This window comes from Anas acuta, chromosome 3, assembly GCF_963932015.1.
Source record: "Anas acuta chromosome 3, bAnaAcu1.1, whole genome shotgun sequence".
Lineage (NCBI taxonomy): Eukaryota > Metazoa > Chordata > Aves > Anseriformes > Anatidae > Anas > Anas acuta.
In genome coordinates this window covers 85,798,583-85,817,437 of record NC_088981.1, presented here as the reverse complement: position 1 = coordinate 85,817,437, position 18,855 = coordinate 85,798,583, and the positions used below count along the sequence as shown (strand labels likewise).

Below are 18,855 nucleotides of genomic sequence, written 5' to 3'. Positions count from 1 at the left end.
TGCCAGATAATTCCTGGCCTCTCTGAACATAATTTTTGAGAACTTTGGGTTAGAAAACAGGGTCAAAATAGTTTACCTCATCATTCCTTTAGATCATGAACTCAAATCTTCTTGTAGTGTTGTATGGTCTGATTCATAAGTTTGTTTCATAAATTTGTTTGTTTGTTTCTTAAGAGAAAGATGTGTTGGGGGGGGGGGGGAAGGGGATTAAAGAAACCAAAACACAAAAAGTGTTGCCATTATATCATTAGGCTTTTAAAGAAACGTTTTCACTGATGCTGACAGATATATGACAATAGTTTGTCTAAAGACTGAAAAGTTAAACAAATATGAAAATAGAAGCTGTGAAACATCAGTGTTAGTTTTCTATGAGATAACTAATTGCACACCTGCATGTTCACATATTCCTCTGTGCCCTTTCCACTATTAATGACTCACATTTAAGCTGCTTGAATAATATGTCTTCACTTAGCTTGTAAGTTCTTGTTTGGTCCTCTAATGAAATAATTAACATGAGCATATAATATTGCCAGGAAAGCTGGCAAATACAAATCAAATAAGTTTTTGATGATGAGACTGCAGGAATCCTCCCTGAGCTCAACGTGTGTATGGAGGTTTTATAAGCAATTAAACTCTATCCCTGAAAATCCTGCCTTTAAAGCTTTTGGATCACCTGTAGGGTTTTATGGTCTGCTGAAATTAATGAGAATGTAGAAGCTTGCAGGGAAAGTTCAAGCAAGGAAAAGGAACATGTACCAGATAAGCTCAGACACACTTAACCTCTCCCCTGCTAAAGGGTTTCCTTTCAGGCAGCACTGACAAAGCCTTAAATAGATGCTGCATTTGAAACATTGTCAAGATTAATAGGCAGCAGCAAAGGTTCTTGTTTCCTTTGTTACTTCTTATGCTGCAGCAAAAGAACTGAACTTTAAGAAATATGACAAATAGTACTTTAAAACCTTTAAATGGTACTTCAAAGCCTTTAAAACAACAAGATCTCTATGGGATTGAACAAATGGATATTTTTTTTCTGAACACTACAATGTTTAGGCAGTGGCTTTAAGTGGGTATAAGATGTCAGCCATATTTCTGTGCATGTGCTGCAGTGTAACATCTGACGTCCATCACCATCCTCACCCAACTTCAGCTGGCAGCAGTACTGATATCCTTCATCTTTCTCTGCTCCTTCTCCTGTCTCTTCAACAGCAGATTGTTATCCTCCATGCTATTCCCCTAGAAATGTCCAGGGACTTTACCTGCTGGCAGAAAGAAGACAAACGAGTTCCAGCCTCCTGTTGTCATTGCCCGGGACAGTGGATGTTTTGTGCAATATGACAGGGGTTGTCTGTTCCCCATTAATCTCATGGCTGAATCTAGTTCTGATAGCCTTTGAACTGGGAGAGGTAGGACCTGGAGAAGCTGTCTTTGCCCATTTGCCTGGATATGAAGTCAAAGAGAAAGCATATGGAGAGGCCAGATTGTGAAGGCAAGGAGTGTTTTGCATCCTAATTTGCTCTGTGCAGGCCTGGAGACTAAGGCACAAGCTGACCTGTCACCCTATAAACAGTGTCCTCAGTTAAACTCGCCTAGACTCCACTCTAGCTATTCTTTCCTTTACAGCAGCATAACACTGCTGTGTTTAACATCAAGAGGGATAATCAGATTCAGTTCATCCGTGCTATTATTTGTCCATTTCTGTAAACCACAGTGGCAGGGCTGCAGGTTGTGTTTGTCAGCACATAAACATGACTTCAGCTAGTGTTCGTCATGGCAATGTGGCTTACTTAAAGAGGTATGTATATCACAGTTACTACTGAACATTCACCACCACAAAGATCCTGGTGGCAATACAGACTTGACAGCAGCAATTATGTTCACTGCCTCCAGAGAGAGAACAGAGAGGACAGACTCTTCTGAGCTTCTGGTTGCTCTTTTGGTGGACCAGGAGAAGGTGCTGCTGAAGAGATTTTTGGATTTTTGGAGCTATGCTTTATGCATCCTGTCCCAACCACAAGCAAAGCGATCACATGTTTTTCATAGCACCACTAGCCTGCTACTCCCTTCATTCCTGAGGAGAGCAGCACTCTGAGAGCACCGGCAGTAATCGCTGCTGAACCAGTAGGAGAACACATCACTGCAGAGCCAGATGCCTGGAAATATGAATGCTGCTCTGTGGTTTCTTCATGAGTCCGGGCCAGTATTTACCTCATCTGATGTATCTTTACTTTGTTGCCCTATCCCAGCCCGTACGCTATTCACAGTGCAATCTATTTTCCACAAGTGACAAGTCAGGGGGTCCCCAAAGGTAGTTAAAGGAAAGCAGGATGCAAAACAAAATATACAGAGTGTATGGGAAAGGAGGGGGGGAGCGAAGATGAAAAATACACCCACTACAAACATGAGAAAACCCAGTCCCAGGGAAAACAGGCGCAGCAGACTGGGAAGAAGCTTAACAGAACTGGGGAGAAGATTTGGGGGGGTGAGGAGGCAAAGACTGTGATTCCAGCCAAGACTAATGAGACTGCACAGGAACTGAAGCTGAATGACTGTACAGAATCTACAGAAGCAAAAATAGAGACCTGTAGCCATCTTTTTTTTCCACAGAGACAGTATTATCATTCTTTTTTTTCCACAACTGGATGAACAAAATCCTTAAGTGATTAGCCTTCAACAGATTTGTAGCCCAGGTTCTTCCAGCCCTCAGGCACAGACATAACCACGAGATTTCCGTTGTGTTTATTACCTTCAGGTGACTTGGAAAATGTTCATTAAAGTGTCTTCCACTGTGTAAGACTAAAAAGTCATGTACTAGATAGTGGGTAAGGTCACAGATGTAAAATTGGCTCTAACACTTTTTTCCTCTCCTTTTTTTTTTTTTCTTTTACATATATATATATAGTGCTAAGATGTATGAAAGGAAGCAGAAGACGACTAGTCTTGGCTATTTCCATGTACATATGTAGTTTTTGGCCCAGTGATATCAGATTCATCCTGTGAATCAGTCAAAGGAGCAATAAATCTAGAGCTCATTAGGATTACATGCATATTACCTTTACTCTGTGGTTTCTGACTGATGTACCTACAAGTTTTCATGGCCATCAGCATGTGTTTTACCTCCAGCAAACAAAAAAGATGGTGATACCTCTTACTCTGTCAGCCTGACTCTCCCATTCAGCCAGATGGTCTCTATTGCTTGCACATCACTGCTTGCCCCTCCATGGTACACAACATACTGCCTGTTCCCTAATGACAATACATGTGTTGGTAATAAATTTTCCATTCATAGTCCAATACAACCTTCTTAACTGGCTGATCAGCTGACAACCTTCTCTATTTCAAACTTTTCGGAGTATGTGGTGGAGACTGACTGCACAAGCTCCTGGGTCCTTTTCCCACACCAATTTCCCTCGACTCACAAATACCACAGGGACAAAGAAGAAAAGCAAACGCCATCTTACTGCTTTTTCAGTATCTGTTCATGCCTTTGTGCTACTGTAAGAGTGTTTTTAAAATGCACCTTAGCTTCATAGTGATATAAGGCAATAATTCTTTCCTGACACCAACCACAGTCATGGTTGCTTAAGTGAATTTGAAATCAGAAAACCTAAGTAGTCCTTGCAGTAATTATGTCTCAAAGCGTTTTCTCTTCCTACTGAAACACCAAAAGAGAATCAGCTTCAAAACACATCTTACATGCTTCATCTGTATATTAGTAAGGGCATTTCTCAGTAAGGGCTGAGGATTCAAAATATGGGGATATCGATTACATCCTCTTTTTTCTTTCCACGGAAGGTTTCCAAGGAGGTGGCTAACTAGGACTGAATACACAACCACATTTGTGCTGAATAGCTAGAAAGCAAAGGAAACCTATTATGTGGTTTTTAAAAACTTTTGTGAATTGTGGAAAAGATATGTAATGTTTCTGCTGAAAAAAAAAAAATCCATCACAATTATCTATATGTTCTTTATTTCACTCCAAGAATTTTCAACAATGAATCTTTCTTGGGACCTTCATAAATAAATAAATAACCAGCAGTATCACTGTCATGGAGAACACTTATAAATAAGCTTACTACTACACAGCTGCTCTGAAGACTGCATATATTGCCTGTAAATAATTAGTTTTCCACCTCTGACAGGTAGGGTTACAAAAATGATTACTCTAAAATAAAAAATGTTGGGTTTAGTGTGGATTTTTTTTTCCCCCTCCGAGAATCATACTAAACCATTCCACAGACACCTTTGGGCTTGCACAACAAAAGGCCCCATATGTTTTTACTTTCCAGAATTACTGCCAGACATGGAAAGGAACAGATGTGGAGCAGCCATTGCCTTGCGAGTTTGACCTGCAGCATAGGCACTTGATTCTTATTACCCTCCACTTTCTACTGATCATGCATCAGATCCCTTTACAGCTTCTCTTTTCTCACACATGCCTATTCATGTCAGAACTGATTCTCTTTGGTAATTACACTGTTCTTCAGATTCCCTTCATGATAAGAAAAAACATTTGCTTTACTTTTGCTTCTCAGTTCACTGTCTGTTTTGGATAAAGCTGGGTATGGAAGTATTAAAATACCAAGGGAAAGCCTGCTGTCACAATGAATTTCATACGAAGTCCTTTGAAGTCATTCATAAACAGTGGTTACCAATTACTGCTGTTGGGCTTTGGATCCACCCATGGATTTCTTCCAGCGAGAAGCATAACTATTAAAAAGTTTTCAAAAGATTCATCTGATGGGATTACCAGTTTGATTTCCTGAATAATGCTCTCTGAAGATTCAGATAAGCATGTTACCACTTGAAAGCTCTCCCTATCACCTCAGGCCAGAATTAAAGCGCCTCTGCAGTCACGGTGCCCAAAGTTTCACAAGCAGTGCGTAATTTCAGCCTTACAACAGAGCTACTCTTTGGTCTCTCCCTACTGAGAAAGGATATGCTTTCTTGATCCTAACACCAGAACCATCTGCTTCTTTTCAAAACATAGTCTTCATTATTGGAATGATTTAAATTCTGGTGCAATATTACTGGAACAGTCTTGGCATTATTTTGTGCTGCAAAGAAGTTCTTGGACAATTGCTTATTTGTTATTACCATCCTCTTTCTAACCCACTATGTTTATTCCCAGTAGTCAGACAGTTTACGTTTGAAAGATACCATTTTAATGGTCGTCCTAAATTTTGTATCCACAGACAGAAGTGACAGTACATTTCCCAGAAAGAATCTATGTAGCAGGTAGACCCACCCTTATGCAATATGTGCAGCTAATTCTTCATACATGATGCTTCTTTTCCCACAAAGTTTAGCCCCCTGAAGATATTTAGCTCTGAAAATTTGATTTGCCTTTGGAATATTGTATAGACGAGTAAAGGATCCGGTACACCTTTCTTCAATATGCCTCTGAATCTGAAATGTTAGTACTATGTCAGAAACATTTTGGATTTGTTGATCAAAATCTGCACATCTTCACTCATGGCTCAGTTTCTGCTAAATTCAGGTACAGTGCCCTACAATGACGCATTCTCTACCATATTCCCTTTTCAAACTGAACCCCAGAAAACACTGCATCAAGTCTGTATGATATACAGGAATATATTGCAATGGAATGAGTAGAATATTTAGTAGTAGCATAGAAACTGCAAATTTTAAACCATGTGCATTGCTGACTTGAGGCAACCAAGGAACCTCAGCTTTGGCTGAACACTGTGTTCAAACTTGGTTTATCTTCCATCTTTGAGAAGTCCTTTTCTTTGAGAATAAGCAGAGTAAGCAGAACCATCAAAGGGGCAGAGCAAGAAGGCAAGCTCCCTGGACAGACCTCTGAGTAACATCAAACGTGTGTGTGTATATATATAAAAATGCAGTGTATATATATTTATATATATACACACACACACACATATATACACATACAGATACCATAGAGCCCCCAGCCTGTTGCTGCCATCTTCAAAGAGAGTGAACCCATAATGGTGAGTATGCAGGAGGCAAAGGCAGCAGTGAATGAGGAAGAAGGTGGTGTTTGAACATCAGTAGAAGTGTAGGATAAACTACTTGGAGAAATAAACCCTGAAGACAAAATATCTGGCCATGAAAATAATCAGTCAGCAGATCAAGGGAGGGAATTGTCCCCCTCTGCTCTGCCCTTGCGATGCCTCACTTGGAGTGTTGTGTCCAGGTTTGGGGCCACCAGCACAAGAAGGTTGTAGACCTGTAAGAGTACATCCAGCGGAGGGCCACAAAGATGATCAGAGGGCTGGAGCACCTCTCCTATGAAGAAAGGAGAGAGATGGGGCTATTCAGCCTGAAGATGAAAAAGGTCCAGGGAGACCTCATTGCAGCTTTTTAATACTTAGAGAGGCAGGTATAAAAAAGATGGAGAGTAATTTTTTACATGGGCAGATGGTGATAGGGCAAGGGATAACTGTTTTAAACTAAAAGAGTTTAGGTTGGATGTTAAGAGGGTGGTGAGGCCCCGGAACAGGTTGCCAAGAGAAGCTGTAGATGACCCATCCCTGGATGGGGCTCATTTTCTCCAAGCTATCATGTAGCACTTAGTAAAGCATAAGATAAGTTCAGCATCACAGAGATCACATTATGTTTTCCCACAGTATAAATACTTTTTTAATGATGAAATATTCAGTATTTCTTTGTTTGGACACAATAAAAGAGCGTGCATAATAAGCAGCATCAAATAGGGTTTCTTCCTCCTCCACCCTCAGTGGCATTCTAATTTGCTTGTTGCATTATTCCTTTGTTTGAAATTACTTTTGAAAACCTTTTACTTGTCCTTTTAACTGATAGCACAAAAAAATGAATATCATCCAGCCCAATCTGTTTCCTCAAAAAAAAAAGCAAACAAATAGTTGTTAGTTAATAACATTGGGTAGTGATACATCGAAGGAGTAGAATTTACATCCATGCCTTGTCTTGATTGATTAAAGTGTTCAAGTTTAATTCAGCATGCCACTGTTTCCTGCTGGTTGTTCTTCTTCATCAGTAACAAACCCTCCTTAGAAACTGTTGATACTGAACATATGGAGCCAATTAAATCTTTAATGAAATTTTCTTATTTGCAGTTTCAGCCGTGTTGTGGTCTCTGATTCATTCAGTAAAAGGTTTCTGTTTACCAAAGGAGACCTTTTCATTTGCGTTGGAATACTGAAATGCAGAACTGCAAGTGTATTCTGCCAGAATTACTGGCATTTATCATGAAGTGGACAAATTAGGTGCTGAAATCTCTTTTAATGGAGAACTTCATTTTGCATTTTCAGGCACTTAAATAAAGTGCGACCACCTTACTTATAAAGCTGTAACCTGTTTCTGGTCAGTCTTGAGTCATGCATTAGGATAAAAACATCTGTCAAATACTAATACGTTGTATATATTACTGTATACTAAATATACAGAGTGAATTTGTAATACAAATAATGCTGAACAAATTGATACCAACCAAAGTACCTGAGAAGATAAACTAACATAGTATAAAGCAGCTAAAGAATCTGGTCACTGGGTTTATTCTTACACAATTTAAAGTCATAATAACAAAATACAGGTGATCTGTTTGCACATCATACTCTGTCAGAAATTATTTATTATCATTACAATACTGCATTTTGTTATCCTTTTGCCTTTTGGGCAGACTCTAGTACCAAGATCCTTGTCAGCCTTTGAGATCCCATCTGTTGCTCATATAACAAGTAATCTCATCATGAACCAGAACCTCATTGTATTAAAAAACACCTTAAAATGGAACTTTAGTTTTCATATTGCCCTTTAAGGACAGGTAACTGATAGATGAGTGATCACCAAAAGGAGGTGAAACTTGTTAATGTTAATACTATTGAAAGTGGTACTGGCAAACACACTATATAGAAGCCCTTCTGTTTGAAAATACTGACTTGTTGTAAATTATAGCAGTTTTTTCTGACACATCCTGAGCTCAACAGCATACGTGGTGCTGAAATGAGGAGTTGTGTTCTCCAAGGTCCCTTTAGATTTCTAACTCACTGTTTAGATTTCTACCTCCCTCTCGACCTCTTAGGAATTCACTCCCCCCCACCAGCCAAAAAATAAAATAAAAAATAAAAAAATAGAGAGAGAAAAAAAAAAAAAAAAACACACAGAAAGAACCTCAGATAAAGCTTTTCAAGGATTAAATATATATATATATATATATATATATGCTCTGACTGAAGTTTATATCTGATTAAAAGGCATCTGTACATATTTCAGCTAAAGGGTGACAGAAGACAATGAGAAGAGAGATACGGTATGTAAAGATGTTTTACAAGCTAGATTTCATATGAAACAAGGGATTCAGTCACATGTTAGCATTTACACAGAGCCTTGAGGAAACACAAATATGGATTAGGGCAAAAATCATAAGTATTCCTCTCCAGGGAAGCCTGGATTAAGAAGGAATCTAAAGAGAAGCAAAATGAAATTGAGATTAATTAATGACAATATATTTCAGGTTATGTAAACCTTCTTATCTCCTGAAAGGGTAGTGACAGACCATATGCTATTTCAGTTTTTGGAGGCTGTAATACTTACCAACTGCATCAAGCAAAGAGGCAGCAAAATGAGCTTCATCAGGAGGCAACAGGCAGGAGGCAAGAGGTGGCATGAGATCAAAGCACCCACAGTGAGCTCCTGCAGGGAAGCAGGGCATTTCAGTTGTATCAATGCACTGCTGATAATCGCAACAAGCTGATCTCACTGCTCTCCAGAATGCAGCTGAGACATAACTGGCCTGCACTGCACCGTTGGAAAGGTAAAGCTCTAATGCAGTTTAAGATTATTTGCACTAGAGAGTGACTACCAGATGGTGATAATTGCCCATGATCTTTGGGATATACAAGAGCCTTAAAAGGTTTGATATTGAAAGAAGTTGCTTAATGAATGGGAATTGGAAGGCTTGAAGAGAAGTTGATTTTTTTTTCCCTTAGGTGTTTGTTACTGTAGGGTGCTATTACACTTCAACAGGTTATAAGGCCCAACCTACCTGGAGGCAACAAAACGATTTTTATTTCTCATCCAAAAGCAAGAGAACTTGTCCACCTAAAAATTAACCGAGCAATGTTAAAAAAAAAAAAACACCCAATTCAGTGAACTTTATTAAGAATATTTAACAGAACAACCCCTTCCTTTGGATTTTTCATTCTTCTCCACACTGTCTTTTTTTCCTCCTCTCTTTCCTGAAAGCAAACACCTTCCTTGTCATACTTCTGTTTTGTAGAACATCCAACTGATGCTAAGTAACTACAAATAAAAAAAAAGATAAAAAAGAATAATAACCTCTAAGTTCCAGCTGGAGACCATCACCAGAGAACTATTGCATTGAATTTTTTCTACTCCCATTTATGTTGCATCCCAGCCTGTGATGAAGCATCCTTTACTAATAGACTGGAACAAAGTCTCAGCAAGTTATAAAGTGTTTTTTCCCTTTATCATGAGCACCTTATTTGCTTCCCTGAATAAAGTGTTGTGGGCCACAGTGTTTTCGGTTTTGGTTGGTTGGTTGGTTTTCAGCTATTTTTATTCTGCAAAAGAGCCCTGTCTTTTCTTGTCTTCATCACTGCTTTTTATATGGTGGTACTGAATGTTTTTGTCAGTGATTCAGGACTATAGCCTGTGGGGTGTCAGTAATACATGGCCTGTGCACTGTTGGTCTTTCATCTGGACACCAAATACATAACACAAGAAGAGAAGCTGGAAATGTTGTTGGTCTCCTCCAGTACAGGCATGACTGTTTTTACCACAGGCAGCTTGCAAAAACATATTTGTTTATATGTTTCTGTTTGCTTTGTTCTCTTTCTTTCCCATTTTCTTCTATGTTCCTTAAAAAAAAAAAAAAAAAAAAAAAAAGGCTTGCTCCTTGGCCAAGCCTCTCAAGTTTCATGTTTCCTACACCTGACAACAAAAACAGGATTTATACAACTGCCTAATGGTGTAATATATGCTTTAGAGAGTCCTGCCCTTGTGATACACCCTAGCACCACGTCAGAGAGGCATCTCTCTGCAGGTCTTGTGTCCTGTAGGCCAGGCCCAGGCAGAAAATGCATAAGTTATTGCAAAACACCTGAAAGGGATCTGTGTTTAAGAACCTAAATTTCCCCAAAATATAACCCTTTCTCTCATGATGCTAAAGAGAAGAATAAAAATAAAATAAAAGATTAAAAAAAGAGTAAAACATACAAAAAATAAATAAAAAATAAATAAAAGAAAAGAAAAGAAATTAGAGCATGGAAAGGAGAGTGTGCAAACATATTGAAGCCCAGAGCAAATTGAGATGGCTCCATCTTCTCTGAAAATATGACCTATCTTGAACAGAGGTTCTGAACTAAAGTTACTTCAGATATCTTTCATAAAATCCTGCTGTGAGGTTCTAGAGAATTCTCTCCTAAGCAGAAATGTGTCCTATCTTCTCAAGCACTATCTGGGAATCTCTTCGAAGCAAAAGTCAGTTTTGTTAAGTGTCATCATGTACTATCTTTCAGCCAAGGGAAGGATGAGAGGCAGGAGGTTGCAGCTTGCAATGCCTCAAGGCGATGGCATTCTCCCAGTTTCTCCTTAAAGACCATGCCAGAAGTGCTTAAGAGCAAATGGCACATAAAACAGAAACACCTGTCATTACTGGGCTTTGTGTATGTTTGTGCGTGTACAATTATCTGAAACTTCATGAAAAAAAAGCCTGCTTTCCTGCCCAAAGAATGTAATGAAAAATTTTACTGTGTGAAGCAATATAGCTGGAGTGGTCATCCTAGTTTTATCAACAGATGGGCTGAGAGACACCCAGAAAGGCCTTGCTCAGCCCTCCCTGGAGGGCACTGGCACACATGAACCTCTATGCCCCATCCTAACTGCCTCTTCACACCCACCTCACCCCTGTTTACCCTTCTGTGTCAGCCAGTGATGATGGCTACACTACATTGAGGCTCGCCTAGGAACTTTTCCTTTAATTTCAGAAGTAAATCTGTCACTTACATACACGTTTTTCAGCAGTAACTCACCAATTTATCTTCTGTCTTCATCAGCAAACAGTAATGCTCTGCTGAGACTCTGAAAGCAGTTTTGTAAAGGACATTCATGCTCAGATTTTGTGCCAGCTTAGCGTGAAGCCAACCCAGCATATATATGCAAGGAAGCAGCAGCTCAGGCTCTACAGCTCTTTTGTCCATGTTATTACAAGACCTTGGTATGTATCTCAAGGAAGCCCTCCCTTGATTTGAGGGCCTTGGTCTACCTCTAAAAGAGGCGGTTTTTCTCTTCAATATGGTGAGAGGCTCACCACTTTCTTATCCAACTCATGGATGTGGATGTAGTGTTCATCATTGTGGCAGTCCTCATTTTCCTGCCCCTGCCATGATCAGGTGCAATAACACTATTTCACTGGTGGCTGATGAACAATGTCTAGGGGACAAACAATGTCTGGGGGTAGCTGCTGAGATAATAGTTTGGATAAACTGTTTCCTTCCATGAACCTAAGTTTAGCTGGTACTTGGGAGTGAAAAATTCCCATCTGCAGAATACTGAAGTAGTAAAAGTTTTGGTGGTGGCACTTAAAACACAGAGACCACAGTATGTCTGAAGGCAAATACAAATACTGGAGAAGGAAAGGAGCACATTTTTATACTACAGAAAAGTTATTTGATTGTTTTGCTGTGGGACCTGTCAAGTTAAACCAATTTGCTCCTAGTTAAGGATTGCTATGATTCATAAGTGCATAAATGGGAGAGGTTACTGTACAGTACAAAAGATGCTGACCTAGGCCCCAAGAATACCTGACAATGATGAATAGAGTCAGAGACATTCATGTTGAATATGTTTCATCTAGATTGGCTACAAGTACAGGCAGACTTTCCTTGCTATCCTGCAAACTTGATCTGTAGATGTTGTATGCTCTACTTATTATACACATCTGCAGATGTAGCTAGCGAAGCCAAGCTCCCATGTGACTGAGATTCAGGCTATGTATGTGCACCTGGCCTTCAAAAGAGTATGATATCATTCATCAAAGGGGTCTGGAAAAGCCGTGCACCTAACAGGTGCTTAGCCCATGACAAAACCTAATCTCTGATCAGAGCTCATCTTTGTGACAGATGCCATATTTCACACAATGAGCAAAGAACATGTCCCTGTGGATCCCATCCACCCTACTGGGTACACATTGCCCAGTCTTCAGCCTGTATTTGCAGACTCATGAGTGGCATGGCTGGCAAAGCTGGTCTTGAAGAGTGATTTCAGGGCAATGCTTACCCAGGCCATAAGGACTTCTCCAGGTTGCTTCAGGATTCGAGTCCAGTACCCCAGGACTCACTAGCAGGGCACAGTTTGGGTTGTGATGGATGATTTCATGCCTTATAAACTCTTAGTTACCTGGAAACAGTAGGGCTTTTCATATCTGAAAAGTAACTTAAGAATTCAGATAACAGATTCGTGGCCAGAGACTACTTACCACTTGGAGACAGCTGTTGGGAATGACAGAATTGTTGCCAGGAATGTGGTCTCTGGTAAATTTTGAAATTTAAATGGTTTCACATGCTGTGCTAATTTTTCATTAATAAGGATGTTTATTGCAATCTTCCCACATCTTTTTTAGAGTGGACTAAAATATGCATCAGCTGGCGTTTGTTGGGCTGATTGATTTCTAAAGTTGATTAAAGTAAAATGCCTACTTTTTGAGCTAATTTTTCATGTCCCCATAGTAAAGAAGAGATTGTATTTGGTCCTAATGAACATAATAATAGATTTTATTTTTGTTACTGTGGATCTTCAGATATTAAAATTCTGCCTAGCTTTCTAGATCCTATATTGAAAAAACTTGGGTCATGCCTCATGCTAGCCTACAAAATGTCTCTGAGTCCTGGCACAGAGAAAACACTGGTAAAAAGGAATACCAGCTCACTACAAGCATACATCTATGCATTTCATGTCCATTCCTGTGAGAGAATAGGGATAATACTTCCTCATCTCACACAAGTAAGCTGGCAGTAAATTAGGAGTAAATCCCATTAGTAACTGTGTGCTCAAATACAGGGGCAATGAGGAATCTATAGCCACCCACAGTGGACAGTAGGAGAAAAATACAATCTGCTGCCTACCACTGGCTAAAATTTTGTTTATTCCAGAGAAGTGTTAATTTAGTGGACGTGTGGTAGACACTAAAAGCAAAATGAAGAAAATGCTAATCTTCAGTCCATTGAAATGCAGTGATATAGCTAGCAACAGTTTCTTATGATACTGATTATCTCATTAGCCAATAATCAGTTCTGAAATACTCATTCTAGGCCCTATCCAGGCAATACTGAAATAAGAGCTAGTATGTGTTAAAGCAAGATTTCTAACACTAGCTTTCCTTTCTCAGTGCCAGTTACATCTGTTGTTCTGTGACACAGACAATTAGCCTCTGACATACCAGAAAATAAGAAATCAGATAAATCTTTTGTCTACCAGATTTTTAAAAGAGTAAGGGTTTGTGGGCATCTGAGCATTCATCAATCCCCAGGGAGGAGTTCACAGAAAAAGCTGAAGAGAAGCAAGCTTATACAGTGAACTAGAAAACACCAGAAAATATTTAGAGGTCCACAAATTGAAGAGTTCTGAGAAAGTAACAGAACTGTGTTTTCCCTGTCCATCATTGTTTCCACAGTACCTAATAAAAATCATAGGCAAATAAACCAAGTAACATTTTCTCATGCCTAAATATTATGGAAAGTTATCTCCTTTCTGACCCCATAACATATATCATACTCACTGTAATTAAATATATTTGTTCAGCTACAGTGAAAAGTATGGTGATTTCTGTGGACCAGCATCTTGAAAATATCATAGGATATAGAGCCTTGTGTTAGAATGAGGTATAGCCCCATGCTGAAGAGAACATAGACGTTGACTGACTATGATATGATAATAGAATAATATGAAAGAATAATAAAATAGAATTCAGTTAGAAGGGATATTCAAATATCACCTAGTCCAACTGCCAAATTTTAAATTGTTTCACTTTGGAAAAAGAAAAAAAAAAAAAAGGAAAAAAAAAAAAAGCATACCTTGTGTTATGTAATAGAAAATAATAGAGAAATCCAGGGATAATTAGGCAAACAGCTTACACTATTTGTGAGTTTTATCTTTCATTGTTCATGCAAAAGGAATTGATGGCAGTGGGAATTTTGTTCTTGGAGATACTCAGTTCCTGCCAGTTACCAACAGTAAAAATCCCATCTGTCTTCTGCACAGAAGTCAGAGTTAGAAACAGATTTGATTTCTCATACTATGATAAGTGAAAATACTGAGAATTTTTAAGAGCAAATTTAGACAATGAATCACAATCAGCACATAATTCTTGTATTTTCAAATCTAAAGATCAAAGTTGAAATTTGAAGTTCTGTTAGCAATGGAACTTAACACTGGTTAATCACCAGAACAGGTTTCTTTAGGAGGAGTTTTCCTAAATCCAGATCTTAAAGTTAGAAAGCTTTTTTAAAGAGAAGTCTATAAAAGGCAGCTTTCAGCATTTTTTATTACTGCATAAGCAGGCAGTAATAGCAAATGCAATGATTATAAGAATGTATATCCCTGAGGTAGCTACCCTACTGCTTACCCACTGTCATGTCAGAATTTTCCTTGTTGCAGCTTGTGATCATTGTTTCTTGCCCTTTTTTTATGCACCTCCAAGTAAAGTCTGTCTCACCCTTAACCTACCCACTGGAGAATTACAGAAAACAATTAGAACCCTCTTTAGACTGCTGTTTTCAAAGGCAAGCAAACCAAGCTTCTCAGCATCTCTTCATTCCTTTTATGCTCCAACCCCTGGATGCAATCACTGTTAATATCTCTCTTGTATTGGAGAGCTAAAAACTGGACACAGTGCTACAGATGTGGATTCAGAAGGGCTGAGTAGAGAGGACCAAGCACTTTTCTGGACCTGTTTGCTGCAGCTTGCTACTGCAGCACAAGATGTGGTGAACTTTTGTCACTGCAAAGGCACCCTGTGAACCCTTGTTCAATTTCTTGTCCACCATGACCCCCAAGTCTTCTACAAATTTCCTCCTCAGTCAGTCAGTCAGTTACTAGCTTGGAAACATTCCCTCTTTAGTCCAGGACTTTGCATTTGTCTTTGTTAAAGTTCTTAAGATATTTGTCAGCCTGCTTGTCAAGGTCCCTTTGAATGACAGCCCTACCCATCTGTGAGTTGACCACTTCAGATAAAAATTTGTTGATATTATTGTATAAAATTCAATTTTAATAATTACCTAAAATTAATTTTAAAAATGCAGTGGAGCTTAGCAGTGTTTTGTAAAGATGTGTCTATCTCCAGGACTGAGATTAAAGATACCTCATCCATCAGCTAAAGCTATCTCTTCTAGAGAATTCACATTTTCTTGTTGGTCCCTTATTGTTCAAATTAAAGAATAAAAAGCAGTAACTTTATTGTTCTCTGGTCTGTTAGTTCAGGGAAAAAAAAAAATAGGGCCAAATAAAGTCTTTCCACTCTTTGGGTTTCCACAGTCAAATATTTGCCAAGTGTACAGCCACAGTTTCTTGGCGTGTGTTTATAGCACCCGAGACTCCCAGGTGGTCTCTCTGTCCAATTACCCACCAGACTGGGTTTTGTTTCTGCAACAAGCTGGAGGTGTCTTCTGTCTGGCATAGCCACAGGCAAAATGCACTAATATGAAATATTCTATTACAATAGTATGTTAAGCAATACATGTTACCCAACTTCCTTTTTGGATCGCCAAGTAATTTATGGAATAGGAAACTTATTAAAAATTGGTTTTAGTTTTGTCAAGACCCTCAAAGTTTTATCTTCATCAGACACTGCATCTGTGATCTTCATTGGAATATTCTATTTATAATCTTAAATAATCCCATAAAACAACAGAACAAGAATAAAATTGTTCTCAGTTTCCACCATGATGTTACTCTCATATTCAGAAATATTCTGCAGCTTCCTTTTCTTTCTGTACTGCCCACAGCAGGGTGTTCAAAATTTGTTTCCAAACAGTATGCGGTGTTAGGAGAGAATTGCAGAAAATTCAGCCAGTTTAGATTTAGGAGGAGGAAATATATCATAAGGATGAAGGAGTAACTCCTTAATCATGTGCATATGGACCATTACAGAGACAGGAACTGCTGATGCTGGCACCATCATTGATAATGTCTACCATCTGCATAATGGCAGGACCCAAAAAAGAAAATCTGAGAAGCTCTGACCTGCAGAACAAGAATATCTTAAATCCTTTTAAAGCTATAGCATGGTCATGGTAGCTGACATAAAGGTTGATCAGAGAGCAAGATCAAGAGTGTAAATAAAGGACACATTACTTTTACATGGGTTCCGGTATATGGAACAAAGACACTTACTTCTCAGGCAAATTGGATAATAAACCCTAAACCAGGTCTATTTTATAGCAGACTAATTTAAAGAAATAATAGTTTTTCACAAAGAACTAGTGATGAACTGTTTGCATTGTGCAGATTATAGCTGGTCTGCCAAGAGATCAGCAATATTATAATTCCCAATTTTAATGCATTGTATTAGCAGAATTTCAGGAACCTGTAGGGGGTCTATAACCATGAGACTCCACCTTAAAACTGTGCTGAAGGACTCACAGCTGCCAGTAATTAGATTTGTTTGAATGATCTCTTTGGAGGTGGCTGTTGGCTCATCACAACAAACCACTGCAGGCCCAAGATTCCTCTGCATGTTGGTGTTACAAGCCCTGGGGCAAGGAATTGAAGTAGGGGGCTGTCTTCTCAATAAAAGTTCAGCAATGGAGTATGACTTTTATTTTTCTTAGACTGACTTAGAGTAGGGGAAGTTCACTTTCTTATTTCCTTGTTTTCACTCCTAGATGACCCTGAAAATTCAGAAAACATTATTTTTATTTGCATAAATTGGACTAAGATTAATGAAAGGCTCTCTTCCTTTATTCATGACTGAACTGTGATACCAAGATTCTTCTCTTTTATTCTTGGTATAGCCAAGTAGTTCCTCATGGAGTGTTCAAAAAACTTTATCATTGTTCACAATGTATTTTTCCCAATAAAATAAGATGGTATATTGTAAACAAGGAGGCAAAGATTGTTCCACATGTTTAGTCTTTAAACTTAATAGATTGTGTCAGAAATTCCACTATGAGGTAGCTTAGCCAATATGATAGGAAATGGGCTTACATATCCAGATGAGTATTAAGGGTCTTTTCCAGCCAAAATGAGCCTATGATTCTATGATTAATACAGCAGTATAAATGAATGCTGCTTGCTCCAGTAAAAATCATGAAGTACTTCTTTGTTCACAAAATTTGCAAGCACTTTTTATTAGTAACTTTAGTAAGATGAGTAGTATCAGAAGAAAATAATAAAATTCTCATGATTTTTAACATATTTACTGATATTAATTTTCTTATTGGACCTGTAATATGACAAGCAGGTTAACCAGTTAACCAGGCAAAGAATTAAATCCTGTTCTAAGTGGGTTCATTTCTTGTTTAATGTAAAAGAATTCAAAGGGCTAAAAGCCAATCTGTAAGCATAGTAATGGAAGAGGAAGGTCTCGAACAGTGAGAGAAGAAATCTAGGAGATGGAGAGCTTCAGAACATACTTCAAAGTAATGAAAAAACACTTCTAAAAGACTCTAGTGCCAATACTCTGTTTAAATTAAAAATAAATAAATAAATACATAAAAAGGCACTCATGGGTACATTCCTGACTTGCAAAATCAAACAAAAGAGAACTTTCACAACTGTGCTGTTACTGCTTATCCCATAAAGGGAAGGAGAGTTTTACCCTCTGGGCATCACTAATAATGAGGCTGTGCAGATCCTGAGCTAAAAATTGCAACCACAGCCTAAGTCTATTTGTCACAGCTTCTTAAGTGAGATAGAGGTCAGACTCCAGGCTCTACACCATTTGCCTTTATTAGACGTTCTGCAGAAATCAGGTCATCAGACATTTCTGGATTGGTTTCTGCATACCTTGGTGGCTGCAGACAGCCAATTACATCTATCCAGGTATTTATGCTATAAAAGGACCATGATGGCCCAGTTCCTAGTCTGAGCACTCTCCAAGCAGCTTCTTCCTTTTTTTAATGTCTAGGTAAGGAGGATTTTTTCCAGGAGCATTATAAAAGCCTGTATTTTACATCATCTTAATCCTTGAAAGAGAAGTAGTTTCTGAAGTAAATTTTCTTGAAAAACATCTTATGGTTTTCCTGGGGCAGGAGGAGGGGTATAAAATGATACAGATAAAAGACAGCAAACTGACTTCTTAGGCCTAGATCTTCCACTTTTGTGTATACTTAATTTCACATCCAATAACTTTCCCATTTGTTTAGGATTCTTCAAGCAGAATATGCAATGCATATGTGCCTGTAAAACTGGGGTTCATACACTATTATACATACCCAAACATTTAGTATTCTTACAGGGCAAATACTGAAGTTGAGACCTGGAGATTTTAGTATTAAAAAAAAAAAAAAAAAAAAAAAAAAAAACATTATAATTTATAGCGTGGGAGCCATCCATTTCTAGGCTCAAGAAGAAACACAAAGTAATGGTTTTCTGGCTATCAGAAAACTTAATTGACACACAGGCTTTATGCTTTGCCAGGTCACCTCTTCAACAATATTGGCTAATGCAAAACATTTGAAATTTCTCATTCCCTAAATTACTCCAATCTAAACATATCAGTGATTAACTTTATATCTGCATTCCAAATGGTAAACTCCTCCAACTGTTTAGTTAAGCTTTCTCTTTGCAAAGGAACCCTCGTTCAGTTTTATTGCAATATGACGTTATTTTTTACTTTAAAACTGAATACTATTTAAGTATTAATAATTAGCCTGC

The 18,855-nt window shown here is 38.4% G+C and overlaps 1 long non-coding RNA gene across 10 annotated transcripts in view; it reads right to left on the bottom strand.

Moving 5' to 3' along the window:
- Positions 1–18,855, bottom strand: part of LOC137854573 (uncharacterized) — a 57,720-nt gene that overhangs the window by 24,998 nt on the left and 13,867 nt on the right. Inside the window, exons 4-8 of one of the 10 annotated variants that reach the window (XR_011095238.1) lie at positions 12,461–18,457; positions 11,016–11,064; positions 9,008–9,063; positions 8,557–8,655; positions 5,905–6,270 (exon numbers count right to left, since the gene is read on the bottom strand). The exons of 6 other annotated variants lie outside the window; for them this stretch is intronic. This is a non-coding gene — a long non-coding RNA (uncharacterized lncRNA). Of the gene's footprint in view, positions 1–379; positions 1,260–5,904; positions 6,271–8,556; positions 8,656–9,007; positions 9,064–9,101; positions 9,265–11,015; positions 11,065–12,460; positions 18,458–18,855 lie in introns of those variants that run through there. 3 more of the 10 variants (XR_011095240.1, XR_011095241.1, XR_011095245.1) reach the window with 3 other exon arrangements.